Source organism: Hypanus sabinus, chromosome 25, assembly GCF_030144855.1.
Source record: "Hypanus sabinus isolate sHypSab1 chromosome 25, sHypSab1.hap1, whole genome shotgun sequence".
NCBI classification, from domain to species: Eukaryota; Metazoa; Chordata; class Chondrichthyes; order Myliobatiformes; family Dasyatidae; genus Hypanus; species Hypanus sabinus.
Genome location: NC_082730.1, coordinates 6,967,211 through 6,985,632, shown reverse-complemented (window position 1 = coordinate 6,985,632; position 18,422 = coordinate 6,967,211). Strand labels below are relative to the sequence as shown.

The 18,422-nt window shown below is 44.1% G+C and overlaps 1 protein-coding gene across 4 annotated transcripts in view; it reads right to left on the bottom strand.

The window, feature by feature from the left end:
* The window catches only part of LOC132380959 (specifically androgen-regulated gene protein-like), a 41,214-nt gene extending 27,691 nt beyond the window's left edge, over window positions 1-13,523 (bottom strand). For 2 of the 4 annotated variants that reach the window (XR_009507884.1, XM_059949987.1), the window contains exon 1: window positions 12,112-13,523. The gene's annotated coding sequence lies outside the window, so the exon portion shown is untranslated. Of the gene's footprint in view, window positions 1-8,253; window positions 8,327-12,111 lie in introns of those variants that run through there. The other 2 variants (XR_009507885.1, XR_009507886.1) reach the window with 2 other exon arrangements.
* Window positions 13,524-18,422: the final 4,899 nt, after the last annotated feature.

Genomic DNA, 18,422 nt, shown 5'->3' with positions numbered 1-18,422 from the left:
ATTTGGTTCTTAACACCCATCAAATTCCTGAAGGTTTCCTGTAGGCAAACTTCATCCTGAGCAAGTCTCACTCCAATAACGAAGGAGCCCAGTGGGAAGCTCCCAGTGCAATTGGGTGAAATTAACGGTACGGGCACAGAAAAGGAATCGTGGCATAAGGGACTCGAGCAAGCAGAGCCGACAAGCTTTGCAATGAACACAAGGATAGACCGCTTCAGAAACAACTAGTTGATACTTTCAGTGTTTGGAATCCAGGAATCACTGGCAAGGCTGAGATTTATATCCATCCATAAATACCATTGAACAAGCTGCTACCTAGGCTGCTGTAAAAAGATTAAAATTTAACCAGATGAGAACCCTAAAGGGCAACAGAGAATTCTTAGATTGTTTTCTTTTGCCTCCCCTGACAATTGGGCAGCTTAATACTCTATTAATGGCACACCTATCATGTCCCAGCTTCTCACTTCATTCCCACTCCTTCATCTGCCTACCTCTATCCTCAGCTGGACTCACCTATCACTTGCCAGTGTGTACTCCTTCCCCTCCCCCACCTTCTTCCCCCTCCCTTTGCAGTCCTGACGAAACAGCCTGAAACGTCAACTGTTTATTCCTTTCCAAAGATGCTGCCTGTTCCTCCAGCATTTTGTACATGTTGCTATTAATGGCGCAAGCATGTTATTCCAGATTTAATTAACAGGATTGAGCTTACCAGCTGCCAGTGTGGGTGAGATGTGAACACACCTCCCACCAAATCCTTGGAAAGGCTGAATGATTTAAATCTCACATTCAAGCCCTCCAAAAAAATCAAAAAAAAATCACACGAATCATACTGCCACCATTGCAATAGACAAGTACTGGAGCCAAGAAAGTTCACTCCAAATTATTAAAAGCAGGAAAAACCAAAGAACCACTTGGCTGTGGATTAATTAGTTAATTAATTAACTTTTTTAAAATTGAGAATCAGTGTGGAGTCGGCCCTTCGAGCCTCACTGGCCAGCAACCCCCAATTTAATCCCAGCCTAATCATAGGACAATTTACAATGACCAATTAACCTACCAACTGATGCATCTTTGGATTGTGGGAGGAAACCAGAGCACGTGGAGGAAACCCACACAGAGAACATACAAACCCCTTGCGGGCTGCAGCGGAATTTGAACTGTGATTACCTGCATTGTAAAGCCCTGTGCTAACCACTACACTACGTTCCTGCCAGCAGTTTCCTCCAAAATCAGATCTCTGAACAGTCCACAAACACTACCTTGCTATTCCTTGTTGCACTATTTGGTTTAAATAATTTATGATACATTTATGCCTTTACACTGTCCTGTTGCCACAAAACAGATTTCCCTTAATTTCAGTCAGTGATAGTAATTCTTAATATAACATTACAATTGCAAGGCAATAGGTATCTGTAACCAGAGTCTAAAACATTCTCCCCTGACATGCAATGGCACAAGAATCACAAGGTCCTCACCACCAGCACATAGATAAAACTGTAAGACATAGCAGCAGAATTAGGCGATTTGGACCATCGAGTCTGCTCCACCATTTCATCGATCTACTTCCTCTCTCAGCCCCAATCTCATGCCTCCTCCCCATAACCCTATGTGCTCCAACTAATCAACCTCTTTAAATATTTAAATTTAGCCTCCACAGCCTCCAATGGCAATGAATTCCACAGATTCACTACTCTGTCATGGCAGTTCATCAGGTCAGAGATGGGGAGATAATAGCTCACTTCCTGACCATCCCATAGCTTCTCCTCCACCAACAAGTCACCAAGACATAGGAGCCGAACTACACCATTTGACCCATTGAATCTGCTCCACGGTTGATTTATTTTCCCTCTCAATCCCATTTTCCTGCCTTCTCCTCATAACCTTGACACCCTTAATAATCAAGAACCTATCAATTTCTAGTTTAAATATACCTAATAACTAGCCCCTCCCCCGTCATCCCTGGAAATGAATTCCAGAGATTCACCACTCCGGCTGAAAAAGCCACCTCACCTCTGCGCTAAAGAAACCACCCTTGTATTCTGAGGCTGTGCCTTTTAATCCCAGACTCTCTCACTATTGGAACTACCCTCTCCACGTCCACTCGATCTAGCACAAATCGGGAGGTGGGGGCACACTAAGAAAGAATTCACTGATCCAGAGGAGGTTCACGAGAATGATCCCAGGGCTAATGTATGAAGAGCGTTTGGTGGAGTTTAGAAAAATATGTGGGGGCGGGGTATCTCATTGAAACATATTGATATTGAAAGGCCTAGATAGAGTGAGCATGGAGAGGATATTTCTAATAGTGAGGGTATTAGAGTGATTTTTGGGTTTACATGTAAGCTTAGCAAATAACTTCAGCCTCCAGTCTTCAGGTCTGACTACAAATTGAGAATTTAATTTAGAGTGCAGCTCTGAATGCTGAGTTCCAAAAAGCCATGAATCCCAGACCAGACAATGCTGATTAAAATTAATTTGGATGTCTGTGGGTGCCAATTGGGATGTGTGAAATTTGTGTAAATGTGGAATTGTCCTTTGATGTTTGGCACATAAAAAATATCGAGCCCCACATTGGGCTAGCCAGTCTTTATATGATGCTTGCTGTATTTTGTTCTGTTGAATAAAGAAGCTGCTTCATATCTGCCAGTACTTTTCTCTGGTGAGTACATTCACACAACAAGGGAGTCTCGGACCAGAGGGCACAGCCTTAGGATACAAGGATGGTTCACTTAGAACAGAGATGAGGAGGAATTTCTTAAGACAGAGGATGGTGAATCTGTGGAATTCACTGCAACAGACAACTGTGGAGACCAGGTCATTGCGAATATTTAAAGTGAAAGTTGATAAGTTCTTGATTAGTCAGGTTGTCCAAGGTTATAGGCAGGTCAATGGGGTTGAGAGGGATAATAAATCAGCCTTAATGGAATGGCAGAGTGGACTCTATGGGCCGCATGGGTTAATTCTGCTATGTCTTATGGATCAATAGTCCTTGATGAGATCTATAGTAAACAGTTGCATAACGCAGAACTCTTCTCTATTGGTAGTTCCCAGGGACTACCCAGAGACAAATAAACCAACATTAAGGGCTTCCGGCATATCAGCTCAGTGAAGGACACATTCTGGTTTGCCTGAAGCTTGCTGTTCATCTGGCATTAGATGTCCACAAGCGAATCTGATGGCTGGCACATTCCAAGAGGCAGGAGTATGCACTGAAGGATGCAGCCAAGCCCGGTGTAACCATTGAAAAGGCTCTGCGGGCAAGGAGCGCAGTCTAAGACCCTGCAGCCACTGGGCACTGAGAATCTGGGCTCCGTACAACAACCTCTCAAACACTAAGTGTATTGTTCAAGGAATACAGGTTGCGTGGTGCTGACTCACTGTAAGATCACGTAATGGACTGATGCTGCAGCAATTGTCAAGAAAGTAGTGTGTTAGCATTTATACTGCATATATTATAAATGAAGTATAATTTTGAGATATAAAATCCTGGCCTTGCCAACAACACCCGCATTCTGAAAAATTAATTCTGACAGATGGGATTTAATTAAATGAGCGTGGAGATTAAATAGCTTCACAATATGGTTGTAACAGCTCAGATTGGCTCACATCTGACATGTCTTGTCCATTACAAAACACAAGTAGTCCAATGGAATGTGTGTGCAGTTTTCATTGATTCTACTGTGAACCTCTTCAAGAAAATGAACCACAAGATAGTATATGATGACATATACATACACTGATATTAAATTCACTTTGAACCTTTGAGTCATTTCAATCATGTGCATGACACATTTTGCAGATTCTATCTCATGAAACTATCAGTAAAGACACCACCTTTAGATTCCTCTGATTAACAACACACCCTCAGGCAGGAAGTTACTGAACAATCTTGGATCAGAGAACCACTGAAGAGCTCAAACCCCACCCACAATTCAAATTCTGTTAAATAAATCTACAGCCAGAGTTGAAGTTGTATAACTCCATGCCAAAATATCATTCTCTCTAATGCCATCGACCTGCATACACCTCCCATCTAGTTACCTATCCACATTTCTCTAAAATGCTGAAATTGAAACCACGTTCATCACATCAGCTGGCAACTCATTGCACACTCACACCATTCTCTAAGTGAAGAAGTTTTCATGTTTCCCGTAAAAATTTCACCTTTCATCCACGACCTCTAGTTCTAGTCTCACCCAACCTCAGTACAAAAAGTCTGTTTGTACTTACCCTATTGAAACACCTCATTATTTTGGTAACGTCGACAAATCTCTGCTCATTCCCCAGTGCTCCAACAAATAAAGTCCTAACCAATTCAACCTTTCCCTGTAACTCAGTTCCTCAAATCCCAGCAACATCCTTGTAAATGTTCCCTGCATTCATTCAAGCTTGTTGGTACCATTCCTGTAGTTAGGTGGTTAGAAATGCACACAATGCTCCAAATTAGGCTCACCAACATCTTATACAACTTAAACATAATATCCCAACTCCTGTACTCAATACTTGGATTTATGAATGTCAATATGCCAACATTTCTCTTTACAGCCCCATCTACATGTGACACCACTTCCAAGGAATTCTGGATCTATATTCCCCACTGCCTTTCCATGCAACTTCTTAGAAAAATTCCAAAAGAATGGTTCCTTTGGTATCTGGGACATGTCCTATCAAGTCATGGGGACTTAGCCAACTTACCTCAAAACACTCAACACCACTACTTTCTCCTCTTTAATATCAACATGCCCCACAACATTAGCATATGACCATAAGGTAGAGGGGTAGAATTAGGTCATTTGGCCCATCGAGTCTGCTACACCATTCCATCATGGCTGATTTATTATCCCTCTCAACCCCATTCTCCTGTCTTCTCCCCATAACCTTTGATGCCTTACTAATCGAGAACCTATCATTATATATACACCTACCCAAAGACTTGGCCTCCACAGACATCCGTAGCAATGAATTCCACAGATTCAGTACCCTCATTTGTTCTAAACAGCTGTCTCTCTATTCGGAGGCTGTGCTCTCTGGTCCTAGACTCCCCTGCTGTTGGAAACACGAGCCAAGCTTTTCAATATTCAGATAAATAGCTACTTTATTGACTCCAAAGGAAATTACAGTTTCATAGATGCATTACAAATGCACAGATATACAAACATAGAAAGAATAAAAAATAAGTTATCTCAAACAGTCTTACAGGACAGGGGAGGGGGGTCATCACTTCCCTGGCTATTGGTTGACTCATTATAGAGCCTAATGGCCGAGGGTAACAATGACCTCATATATCGCTCTTTGGAGCAGCACTGTTATCTTAGTCTATTACTGAAAGTGCTCCTCTATTCAACCACGGTGGCATGCAGAGGGTGAGAAACATTGTCCAGAATTGCCAGGACTTTCCATAGGGTCCTTTGTTCTACCACAGCCTCCAGTGTGCCCAGTTTGGCTCATATAATCGAACTTACCTTTCCTAATCAGTTTACAAAGCCTGTTGGTGTCACCCATGTTGATGCCATTGCCTTGGCACACCACCACATAGAAGATTGCATTGGTGACAGCAGACTGGTAGAACATGTGAAGGAGAGGCCTACGTACTCCTAAGGACCTTATCCTTCTCAGGAAGTAGATTTGACTCTGGCCCTACTTGTACTCAGCCTCTGTGTTGTTGCTTCACTCAAGTGCACCTCCAAGTACTTGTAGGTCCTCAACACACCTACACCCTCACCATCAATAGTAATAGGGAGCAGTGCAGGCTCAGTCTTCTTGAAGTCCATCACCATCTCCTTTGTCTGACTGATGTTGAGCTGCAGATGATTCAGGTTGCACCATTTGACAAAGTCCTCCACCAGGGTCCTGTATTCATCCTCCCGTCCTCCCTTTATACACCCAACTATTGCTGAGTCATCAGAGAATTTGTGTGGATGACATGACTCAGTGTTGTATCTAAAGTCTAAGGTATGCAGGCTAAAAAGAAAGGGAGACAATACCGTTCTCTGTGGGGCCCCAGTGCTGCTTATAACCCTGCCTAACACAGAGCTCTGAAACTGCACAAACTGTGCTCTGCCAATCAGGTAGCCCATTACCCAGGATTCAATGGAAGTGCCAACCTGCATTGAAGAGAGCTTTGCCCCCAGCAATGAGGGCTGTATGGTATTGGAGACACTTGAGGAATCAAATAAAAACATGATCCTCACAGTGCTGGCCTGTTTATCCAAATAGGAGTAGAATATCTGCTCAACAAGTACGTGAAAGCACTGTTAACCCCAATGTGCTCCCGGTAGGCAAACTGCAGGGGATCAAGGGCTGATCTGACCAGGGGTCAGAGGTGAGTCAAGACCAACCTTGCTAGGGTCTTCGTGATGAATGATGTAGGAGGTCAGGACCTCAAGACTTCCGGTTGGCCCTTCTTGGGCGCTGAGAACCCAAGGAGGGCCAACCGAAACTTCAGTGGATTTTAATGAGATTCCCCTCATTTTTCTCAAACCAGCAAATGGAGGCCCAGAGCCATCAAATACTCCTCATAGTTAACCCTTTCATTCCCAGGATCATTCTCATGGATCTCCACTGGACCATCTCCAATGCCAGCACATCCTTTCTTACCTCTCCTCTCTGATCCGGAGAGAATATCAATGCTCATTAAGGACCCCACCCTTCCATGAATGCTCTTCCTTGTCCCCGGCTGGACCTACTCCTATCTCCCCTACCTTCCTGCTCCTATGGTATCCTCTTTTATTCTCCCCGACAAAGATATTTCATGGTCTATTTTAGCTTCCCCCCCAACCATTCTTGCGTCCTTTCTGTTCCTCAAGCGCCCGTCTGATCGATCTCAGCTTCCCAAGCCTTCCTCTTTCTTTTTGACTGAACTTACAATGTACGTATTTTTAAAAGCTTACAGTAAGTTGCTCATTAAACACAAAATGTCAGCTAAGCGAGGCTGCAAGGAGAAATTGCAAATTCAATGCAATTTTAATAAAAGGCTCGAAGTATTCTTGTTCAAAAGTCAGAAATAATATTTTGAATAGCTAACGATGGTTTTAACATTCAAAGTTCAAAAATAATGTATCTTTAAAAAAAAATAGCAAGGAAATGAATCCGATTTAAAAGGGAGACCTGAGGCGGGTCATTTACAACATTTTAAAGGCGGTTGGACAGGTAACACACACAGTTCTGGAGAAACTCAGCAGGCCAGGCAGCTTCTATGAAAAAAAAATTAAATAGTTGACGTTCTATGAAGGGTTTCGGCCGGAAACGTGGATTGATTACTCTTTTCCATCATGCTGTCTGACCTGCTGAGTTCCTCCAGCAATTTTGAGTGTGTTACTTTGGATTGCCAGCATCTGCAGATTTTCTCCTTTTTGTGATTTGGACAGGTAGATGGTTAGGTTTTAGAGGAGTTTGGGCCAAACGTAGGCAGATGGGACTAGCTTTGATAGAAACATTGATCGGCAACAACAAGAAGGACCTTTTTCAAACTGACCCTAATTTGAAAAATCCTGAACGCACCTAAACCTCCTTCAGACAGCAGTAACAGGAACTATCCAGACACAAGTGGGATTTTCTGCCGGGAGCTGCTCGCTATTACACCTGCCTTCACTCTCGGTTTCCAGCGCGAGCACACACTCCGCGGGCAGGGCAGCAGCCGACAATGGGAAGCGGGGAATGTACCGGGCCGGTACACTACAGATCGCATCGGCTGATGCTGCACACCCAAGGCTGTTCGCGGAACCAGTTTACCGACCCCCAATCCCACAGCCTGTGAACCCATGTCAGTCTCGGGGAGACTCCATCACAAAGTCCCAACAGTTCGGGCAATCCGCTGGACGGGACCGGGTCAAAGATCCCAACCAGCCTGGTCCGCAAGGTCTGAAAGTCGGCGTGAGCCGCCAGATCTTTCCCATCTTTACTTGGGATAGTCTGGTTCCTTTTGCTATCGTAATCCTTCAGTTTACATCCTGCGACTCTGCCCCCGTAACCCCTTCCCGCAATTCTTCCTACCCCTGTCCTGATCCAGCAACCTCTCCTGCCCCCGGCTCACCCCCACACCCCACATTCCCTACCTCCGTTCACCTCCCACACTTCGCACCTCTGACTCCCTTCCGAGTTTGTCCCAGTCCCTCTGTCTTCGCTCGCTTCCAGCCTGTCACCCTGTCCTTATTCCTCACCTATTACAATGGCCCTCTCCTCCTTGCCCTTCTCGAATAGGGACTCAGATCCCTCACCTCCGGGTGCCCTACCGACTCTAATTCAGCGACTCACCAGCGACTCACCTGCGACTCCCACTCCGCGCGCACACCACAGTCTCTCTCGCTTTCTCCCGCCCGCCTCGTTCCCACTCCCTTTATAGGTTTGGATACGCCCGCTCCACCCCAGCCAATCAGCTTTCACATACCTTGCAACAGACCAATCAGATAGCGAGCCTCTTACCTGTCGCCCTGACAGAAACCACCCCCAAACAGGTGCGGGTGCCCTCCCCTCAGCCAATCAGACGGACTCATATCTTTCCCTTTGTTCCTATTGGTGAAGATGAAGCCACGCCCGATTCTTCCCCTCCCCCACCCCGTAACTCTCCGTTCAGCATGTAAAAGGGATCCCGAGGTTTCCGGAACTTCAATGGGTATAAATTTAGGAAGGACAACAAAATTCAAGGGGCGTATAGCCCGATAGGAGTTCGGGGAGCTGGGTTAAGCACAATAGGCAGCGATTCAAACAGAGAGAGGAGAAATGGGTTAAAATTCTATATCTGAATGCACGAAGTGTCAGAAATAAGACGGATGAGCTTGAAGCTCAGGTGCGAATGGGTAACTATGATGTTGTTGGGATAACGGAGACATGGCTGCAGGGAGATCAGACTTGGGAAATGAATGTACAAGGGTATACGTACTATCGTAGGGACAGAAATGTGGGCAGAGGGGGTGGGGTGGCCCTGTTGGTGAGGAATGAGATTCAGTCCTTTGCAAGAGGGGGACATAGGATCAGGAGAAGTAGAGTCTGTGTGGATAGAACTGAGGAACAGTAAGGGCAAAAAGACCCTAATGGGTATTGTCTACAGGCCACCAAACAGTAGCATGGATATTGGGTGCAAGTTGAATAGGGAGTTAACATTGGCATGTGGCAAAGGTAATGTCACAGTAGTTATGGGGGATTTCAACATACAGGTGAACTGGGAGAATCAGGTTGGTGCTGGACCACAGGGTAGGGAGTTTGTAGAGTGCCTACGGGATGCATTCTTGGAACAGCTTATGCGAGAGCCGACCAGGGACAAGACTATTCTGGATTTAGTCTTGTGTAATGAACAGGATTTGATAAGCAATCTTGAAGTAAAGGAGCCATTAGGAGGTAGTGACCACAATATGATAAGTTTTTATCTGCAATTTGAGAAGGATAAGGGCAGATCGGAGGTGTCAGTGTTTCAGATGAACAGCGGAGACTATGGAGCCATGAGGGAGGAGCTGGCCAAAGTTGACTGGATGGATAGCCTAGCAGAAAAGACAGTGGAACAGCAATGGCAGGTATTCTTGGGAATAATGCTCAAGGTGCAAAATCAGTTCATCCCCCGGAAAAGGAAAGATTCAAAGGGGGGAAAGGGGCCACAGTGGTTGACAAAGGAAGTCAGAGATTGCATAGCATTTTAAAAAAAAAGAAAGTATGACAGAGCTAAGGTGAGTGGGAGGACAGATGATTGGGAAATTTTTAAGGAACAACAGAACTTAACTAAAAAGGCAATACAGGGAGAAAAAATGAGGTACGAACGCAAGCTAGCCAGGAATATAAAGGAGGATAGCAAAAGCTTTTTTGGGTATGTGAAGAGAAAGAAGATAGTTAAGAACAATGTTGGGCCCTTGAAGAATGAATTGGGTAAAATTGTTATGGGAAACAGAGAAATGGCAGAAGAATTTATTAAGTAATTTAGATCTATCTTCACTAGGGAAGACACAAGCAATCTCCCAGATGTATGGATGCGCCAAGGACATAGGGTAACAGAGGAAATGAAACAGATTGACATTAGGAAGGAAACGGTGATGAGTAGACTGATGGGACTGAAGGCTGACAAATCCCCAGGTCCAGATGGTCTGCATCCTAGGGTACTAAAGGAGGTGGCCCTGGAAATTGCGGATGCATTGGTAATCATTTTCCAATGTTCCTTAGATTCAGGATCAGTTCCTGAGGATTGGAGAATGGCTAATGTTATCCCACTTTTTAAGAAAGGAGGGAGGGAGAAAACAGAGAACTATCATCCTGTCAGCCTAACATCAGTAGTGGGGAAGATGCTAGAGTCCATTATTAAGGATGAAATAGTGGCATATCTAGATAGCAGTGATAGGATTGGGCCAAGCCAGCATGGATTTACCAAGGGTAAATCATGCTTGACTAATCTATTGGAGTTTTTTGAGGATGTAACCAGGAAGTTAGACAAGGGAGATCCAGTGGATGTAGTGTCCCTTGATTTTCAGAAGGCATGTGATAAGGTCCCACATAGGAGATTGGTGGGTAAAATCAGAGCTCCTGGCATTGGGGGGAAGATTTTGACATGGATAGAAAACTGGTTGGCAGATAGAAAGCAAAGGGTAACGGTGAATGGGTGTTTCTCGGAATGGCAGGTGGTGACTAGTGGAGTGCCACAGGGCTCGGTATTGGGACCACAGCTGTTTACGATTTACATCAACAATTTAGATGAAGGCATTGAGAATAACATTAGCAAGTTTGCTGATGATACTAAGCTGGGTGGCAGTGTGACATGTGATGAGGATGTTAGGAGAATTCAGGGTGACTTGGATAGGCTGAGTGAGTGGGTAGATACTTGGCAGATGATGTTTAATGTGAATAAGTGTGAGGTTATCCACTTTGGGAGTGAGAACAGGAAGGCAGATTATTATCTGAATGGTGTAGAGTTAGGTAAGGGAGAAATACAAAGATCTCGGAGTACTTGTTCATCAGTCACTGAAGGTGAATGAGCAAGTGCAGCAGGCAGTGAAGAAGGCTAATGGAATGTTGGCCTTTATTACAAAGGGGATTGAGTACAAGAGCAAAGAAATTCTTTTGCATTTGTACAGGGCCCTGGTGAGACCACACCTGGAGTATTGTGTACAGTTTTGGTCTCCAGGGTTAAGGAAGGACATCCTGGCTATAGAGGAAGTGCAGCGTAGATTCACGAGGTTAATTCCTGCGATGTCTGGACTGTCTTACGCAGAGAGGTTAGAGAGACTGGGCTTGTACACGCTGGAATTAAGGAGACTGAGAGAGGATCTGATTGCAACATATAAGATTATTAAGGGATTGGACAAGATAGAGACAGGAAATATGTTTCAGATGCTGGGCGAGTCCAGTACCAGAGAGCATGGTTTGAGAATAAGGGGTAGGTCATTTAGGACAGAGTTAAGGAAAAACTTCTTCTCCCAGAGAGTTGTGGGGGTCTGGAATGCACTGCCCTGGAAGGCAGTGGAGGCCAATTCTCTGGATGCTTTCAAGAAGGAGCTGGATAGGTATCTTATGGATAGGGGAATCAAGGAATATGGGGACAAGGCAGGAACCAGGTATTGATAGTAGATGATCAGCCATGATCTCAGAATGGCGGTGCAGGCTCGAAGGGCCAAATGGTCTACTTCTGCACCTATTGTCTATTACCGGGATCACCCGGGGAGAGGCACTGCTCGAGGCTGGGATGGGCGGACCCTGTCCTGTCACAAATGGGGAGTCTGCTCTGCTGAATGTGGGACGGTCTTGTATCAAAGATCATAAGACATAGGAGCAGAATTAGGCCATTCAGCCCATCGAGTCTGCTCCGCAAAATAACCACAACACTCTCCACACAGATCATTCATACATCATGACAGTACTACCCAGGAATGGGTGTGGTGTAAATGAACAATGTGTTGCAGGAACTCAGATTCATTTATCTTATGTACATTGAAATGCTCTGTTTCTGTTCACAATAAACGCATCTGAGGATGTGCTGGGGGCAGCCCACAAGTGTCGCCACACTTTCCAGGACCAACATAGCATGCCCACAATGTTCAGCAGAACAATACAAGCAGTAAAAACAAAACAAGATACCAACAGTAAAACAAGCCCCTTTGCCCATCACTTATACCCTCCCCTCTCCCCCCACCCACTCACCAGACAGGCCACCTCTGGGCTTCTAGTCCTTAGCCCTGGATTCATAGACATCAGCTCTCAATTTCGGACTTCTCTGGGTAAGGAGCGATAGACCAAGGTCCACACTGAATGGCAGCTGTCCAATCTCCTCCACAGATGCTTGTTAGCTCCCTTGTTCACGGGCCAGGGTTCTCTGAGGATCATCCACATCCAGCTTAAATGTGATTTGCAGCAACAGAAATAAGTCTAAAGATGCTGGAAATAACACACACAGATTGCTGGAGGAACTCAACAGGTCAGGCAGCGTCTATGGAGAGGAATAAACAGCTGACATTTTGATCTGAGACCCTTCTTCAGGACTGGAAAGGAAGGGGGAAGCCACTATAATAAAAAGGTGTGGGGGAGGAAACTGAGAGGTGAACCTAGTTGGGAGGGAAAGATAAAAGATTGGAGAGGAAGGAATCTGGTAGGAGAGGAGATTAGACTATAGGGGAAAGGGGAGGAGGAGGGGACCCAGGAGAAGGTGATAGGTAGATGAGAAGAGGTAAGAGGCCAGAGTGGGGAAAAGAAGAGGGGAAGGTGAGGGAAATATTAAAAATGTAATTGTATACACTACCTCTGCAGGCAGCAAGTTCCAGATCCACATCACTTGTTTGGTGAAATAATCTTTTCTCTTATTAAGTTGAACCATAGAGCGAAATGGTAACCTCTTTGTGGAGGAAGATGGGCACCTTATGCTCTCCTGATTAGCCTTCTCAATTCTTTATGCCTGAATCAAATCTCTGCCCTGTTTATCTTGTCCAATCTGGGCCGTCTTTCCCTATAACTAATTCACCAGCACTGGTAACATCTGCACCCTCTCCGGCCAGTTGTATCCTTACCCTAGATTAACCATAAGACTTGGGAGCAGAGTTAGGCCTTTCAGCCAATTGAATCTGCTCTGCTGCTTGATCACAGGGGTTTGAATCCTGCCGGCTCCTTGCATGCTTTCCATCCGTGCTGGGCTGAGCATCGAGTTAGCAACTCGGCCTCCAGAAAAAAGGACAAAAATGCTAAAGAAACATCAAGGCTGCCATCCAGTGTGCCACAAGGAATAGAGAGGAATAAAAAAACCCTGTTCCCCTGCCTTCTCCCCATAACCTTTGACACCCTTACCGACCTCTATTTTAAATATACATGATGACTTGACTTCCATAGTCATCTGTGGCAATGAATTCATCATCCTCTGGCTAAAGAAATTCCCCTTCATCTCTGTTCTAAAGGGATGACTTTCAATTTTGAGGCTGTGCCCTCTGGCTCTCCACATCCAGTCTATACTCGGTAGGTTTCAATGAGACTCTTCTCCACATTCTTTTAAATTTCAGTGAGTACAGCCCCAAAGCTGTCAAATGCTCCTCGTATGTTGACCCTTTTCGTTCCAGTATCCCAGGATCATTTTTGTGAACTTCTTCTGGATCCTCCCCAATGCTAGCACATCCTTTCTTAGATAAGGAGCACAAATGAGTGGTGGTCATTGATCGAGCTGAAGCTTAACTCGTGTTTAACACAAATCTAACACAACTTTCTTGTGCAACACACACAAAATTCTGGAGGAACTCAGGTCAGGCAGCATTTATGGAAATGAATAAACAGTCACCATTTCAGGCTGAGACCCTTCATCAGGACTGGGAAGGGGTGGATGCTAGAATAAGAAGGTGGGGGGAGGGGAAGGTGTACAAAATTAAAGGTGACAGGTGGGTGGAGCAGGGGATGAAGAATTAAAAATTTTGGAAGTGATAGAATCAGAATCAGACTTTAATCGCCAAGTACCTGTGCACATACAAGGAATTTACTTCCGGCAGATGTTGTCTCTCTGCTCATAACAATAATAATGATAAATATAAATGAAAATATAGATTATACATACAGGTAGTGCAATCCAAGTAATAGTTAGCCGACAGTTAACCGGCAGTTAACTGTTCAGCAAAGTGACCGCAGTAGGGAAAAAACTTCTCCAGTGCCTATTAGTCTTAGTCTGGAGGAATCTGAAGCGCCTACCAGACGGAAGCAGTTCAAACAGTCCGTGCGCAGGATGGAAGAATAAAGAGCTGGAGAAGGAATCTGACAGAAAAGTGGACCATGGGTCAAAGGGAAGGTGAATGGGGTCCAGGGGGATGTGAAGGCTAGTAAGAAGAGATAAGAGGGGAGCTAGAAAGGGGAAAGGGGGATGGAGAAAATTATCAAGTTGGAGAAATCAACTCTATTGAGCTGAAAGCTAACTAGAACAACGAGATGTTGCACCTCCAACCTGAGTGGCCTTACCATGACAGAAAAGGAGGCTAGGGCCAGCCTGACCAAATGAGAATGAGGATTGTAGTTGAAATGATCTGCTACTGGGAAATCCTTATTTTTGTGGATGGAGCCAAGGTGGTCAACAAAGCAGTCCATCAGTCTATGTCAGGTCTCATCAATGTAGAGGAGGCTGCTTCGGGAGCACCGGATAAGCGGATGACCCCAACAGATTTGCAGATGACTTACCTCTCCCGCAAGGACTGTTTGGGGTCCTGAAATGGAGGCAAGGGATGTGAGTGGGGAAGAATAACATTTCCATCACTTGTATGAATATGTGCCAGGAGGGAGATTAGTGGTGAAGGATGAACAGACAAGGGACAAGGGAGTGATTCCTGCAGAAAGTGGATAGTGCGGGGGGTGGGGGGGGTGGTTGGAGAAGAGATAAAGATGTTTTTGGTGGTCGGATCCCGTTGAAGATAGCTGACGTTGTGGAGAATGGTGTGTTGGATATGGAGTCTTATGTGGTGGTAGGTGAGGACAAGAGGAATTCTATTGCTGTTAAGGTAGCAGGAAGATGGGGTGAGCATGGATGTCTGGAAAATGGAGGAGATGCAGCTGAGGGCAGCATCAAATGGTGGCAGAAGGAAATCCTGTTCTTTGAAGGAGGAGGGCATTTCTGATGTCCTGCAAAGGAAAGCCTCATCCTGGGAACAGATACAGTGTAGATGAAGGAACTGAGAAAAGGGAATGGTATTTTTACAGGACACAGGGTGGGAACAGGTATAGTCAAGATAGCACAGAGACCAGGTTTATGAAAGACATCGGTGGACAGTTTGTCCCCAGAGATGGTGACAGAGATTGAGAAGTGGGAGAGAAGTGACAGAGATGGACTGAGTAAATTTAAGGGCAGGGCGAAAGTTGAAGGTAAAGTTGGTGAAATGGACAAGCTCAGCACAAGTCACCAATGCAGTGTCGAGAGAGTTAGGGAGCATTACAAAGGAGGGCTTTGGAAAGGGACTGTTATCTTGGTTAAGATAGCTAGCTTAGCTATGGCTATTTTGACTCTACCTCTGTGCCTGACCAGATGCATCCTTGGATGTTATGGTAAAGGGAGGAGATTGCTAGGGCCTTGGCAGAGATATTTGTATCTTCCTTAACCACAGGTGAGGTACTGGAAGACTGAAGGATGCCAATATGCCTTTAAGAAGGGGATCATGGATAAACCAGACAGACTAGGCAGTATCTATGGAGGGAAATAAGCAGACAGTTTGGGCCAAGAAGCTTCATCAAGTTTTAATCATAATTTGACAAAATGAATGACTTCACCAATTCACCTTGCATTTATTTAAAAGAAAGTCTAATGGGAATACATCTTAGTCAACATTTCTTCAAAGTCATTTAATTGTAAAAAATCATGTAGTTGCTATAATTTGCATTCCAGCACTAAAACCAGTAGCAGTTGTAGATTATAGTAAATTGTAGTGGTCCTTTTTGAAATTGTGAACTGTGAAAAACATGTTTTTAAGATCTTAAACAACTATAATTTGCTTCCAGCTACAGGGGCTATAGGCAAAAATAACTGGGGGTCAGAAGAAATGTGTTCTTTTTTAATGCCAATATTGGCCAGGATCATTCCTGCCTCTATCTGGAAGGAGTTTGTACTTTCTTCCAGTGACCACACATTTCCTCCAGGTGCTCCGGTTTCCTCCTACATTTCAAAGACATACTGCTTGGTAGGTTAATTGGTCATTGTAAATGGTTTCATGATTAGGGTAGGGTTAAATTAAAAGTCGCTAGGCAGTGTGGTTCAAAGGGCCAGAAGGGCCTATTCCACGCTATTTCCCTGTAAATAAATATTCAATCCAGTTGAGTGTCCTCACACAAAATGGAGTTTTCCTCAGATTAAAGATAATGTTAATCTCAATGTTTGTGCCGTTGGAAGAAGGCCCCTTACTCGAGCAATCCCCTCCACGCCTCCAATGGTGAGTGAGGGCCTGCCGGTTTGCGGAGAAGAGATATAGAAAATTGTAATATCGGAACAGCAAGCAGCTGGCCTCCCGCTCTTATTGTTGCTGGAGCAATCTCTCTCTCTCCCTCGCTACTGAGAGATATCAAAGTGTTGGATTAAGGACTGTAGATTTTGATGGCTCTAAATCAAAGTCTCATTGGGGGCTTTTGCTATTGTTTGCATAGTTGTGGAGGGGGGGGTTTCCACCGCTTCTGCTGCTGCTTGTGCACGGATGGGGCTTTGGGGCTCTGATATTTCTGTCATTCATTCTTAGTTTTTTTTTTAATTTCGTGGATGTCTGAGGAAAGCAAGAATTTCAGGTTGCATACTGAATACATTCTCTGGTATTAAATTGAACCACTTGGAAGATGTTAAATTCAGAACAGTAATTGGGGCTTTTGACACCACAAAATGTACAGTAGCTATGTAACAAAGATCACTCTTTATGAGAATGGTGTAGAATGATGAGCCAACTGGCACAAGTTCTGGAAAATGATCACTGTTTTTACAGGCAATGATTGGTTCCTCAATAATTATAAGTTACAGACCCATTTGCTGTAAAATAAAGTCTCAATGGGCCCTACGGCCAACTCCTAGTGCTTGAATCCAGACAGCACAGCGTCAGATTGAGAGGGCCAAGTATAAAGCAGATACAAAGATACACAGGTACAAAGCAGGAGGGTCATGTAGCACAATAATGTTTATTTATTTTCCTGAAAAATGTATAAATTATAGACGATCAATTGCAGCCAGAGAGCAGGCATGGATACAATCAAGTTCATGAGGATTTGTTTCATCAAATGACATACAAGCACCTGCAGCAGCAGCAAAGTATGAACAATTAAATGCTCAAGTTTTTTAATCCACTTATAGTATCTGAAATATGGGTAAAAGTCACACTTTTGAAACTCCCAATTACAATTACATATGTTGCATAAATAACCAGTGAACAACTTGCACACAAGCTGAATGATAATTCAGCTGAACAATCGAGTGCTGAGAGGTACCAGTCTGTTAGCACATCTCCCTCAATTCCAGTAGTACAAATACTCATCTTTTAAAAACAAGTTTGTTATTTAATGCAGATAATGGTTATTAAAGAGAATATTGTTTTAATATTTAAAAGCAGTGCCCAAACATTGGTTTCAATAATAACTGCTAATTACATTTGATTATACGAGTGTGCCAGTTGCACTTTTTACCCTACAACTTTTTGGACATCACTTGTTTTTTTAATGCATGCTTCATCTGGCCCTGATCTTTCACGTTTCAGTTTTTTTTTGGGGGTGGGGAAGCCAGAATGAAACTAGACAAATACTGTATGTACACACAAAATGCTGGAGGAACTCTACAGGTCAGACCACAATCTATGGAGAGGAATGAAGAGTTGACATTTCGGGCCAAGACCCTTCATCATGGCCTTGACTCGACTGGCTCTTCATTCCTCTCCATAGATGTGGCTAGACCTGCTAAGTTCCTCCAGCATTGTGAGTGTTAATCTGGATATCCAGCATCAGCAGAATCTTGTGTTAATACATATATGCAATCAAATTTGAACAGGGCAAGGAAATCTAAACATCATTTTGAGTGTGTACAGACACATGCATTGAAATTCACACCCTATCCAATTACTCAATACTATTTAAGTCCACCTAAACTTCTCACCCTGAAACCATCACTACTCAGCTGTATCATGTAAGACTTCCCTTGAGATCTAAACATTACTTTGATATATCTCTATCCCACACAAGATAAACAGGGAAAATTCTTTTGTTCTATGTAAACTTCACATGGAACACCTGCTGCAGGTTTATTCAGGCTCCACATACACCAACGTATTGTGAGCTTTAATGAAGAAATGCTGGAAATACCTGGTAGGTCAGGATATGGCTATGGAGGCAGCCAATACTTCAGGTTATTGACCTTTTATAGATCATTGAACTGAAATTTAACATGTCCAATCCACAAGGTAGCTGCCGAATATTTCTATTCCTTATAGCTTATATTTCTCTTTTCCAACTCTTTTTACCACTAATATTATGCTCAGTGAACG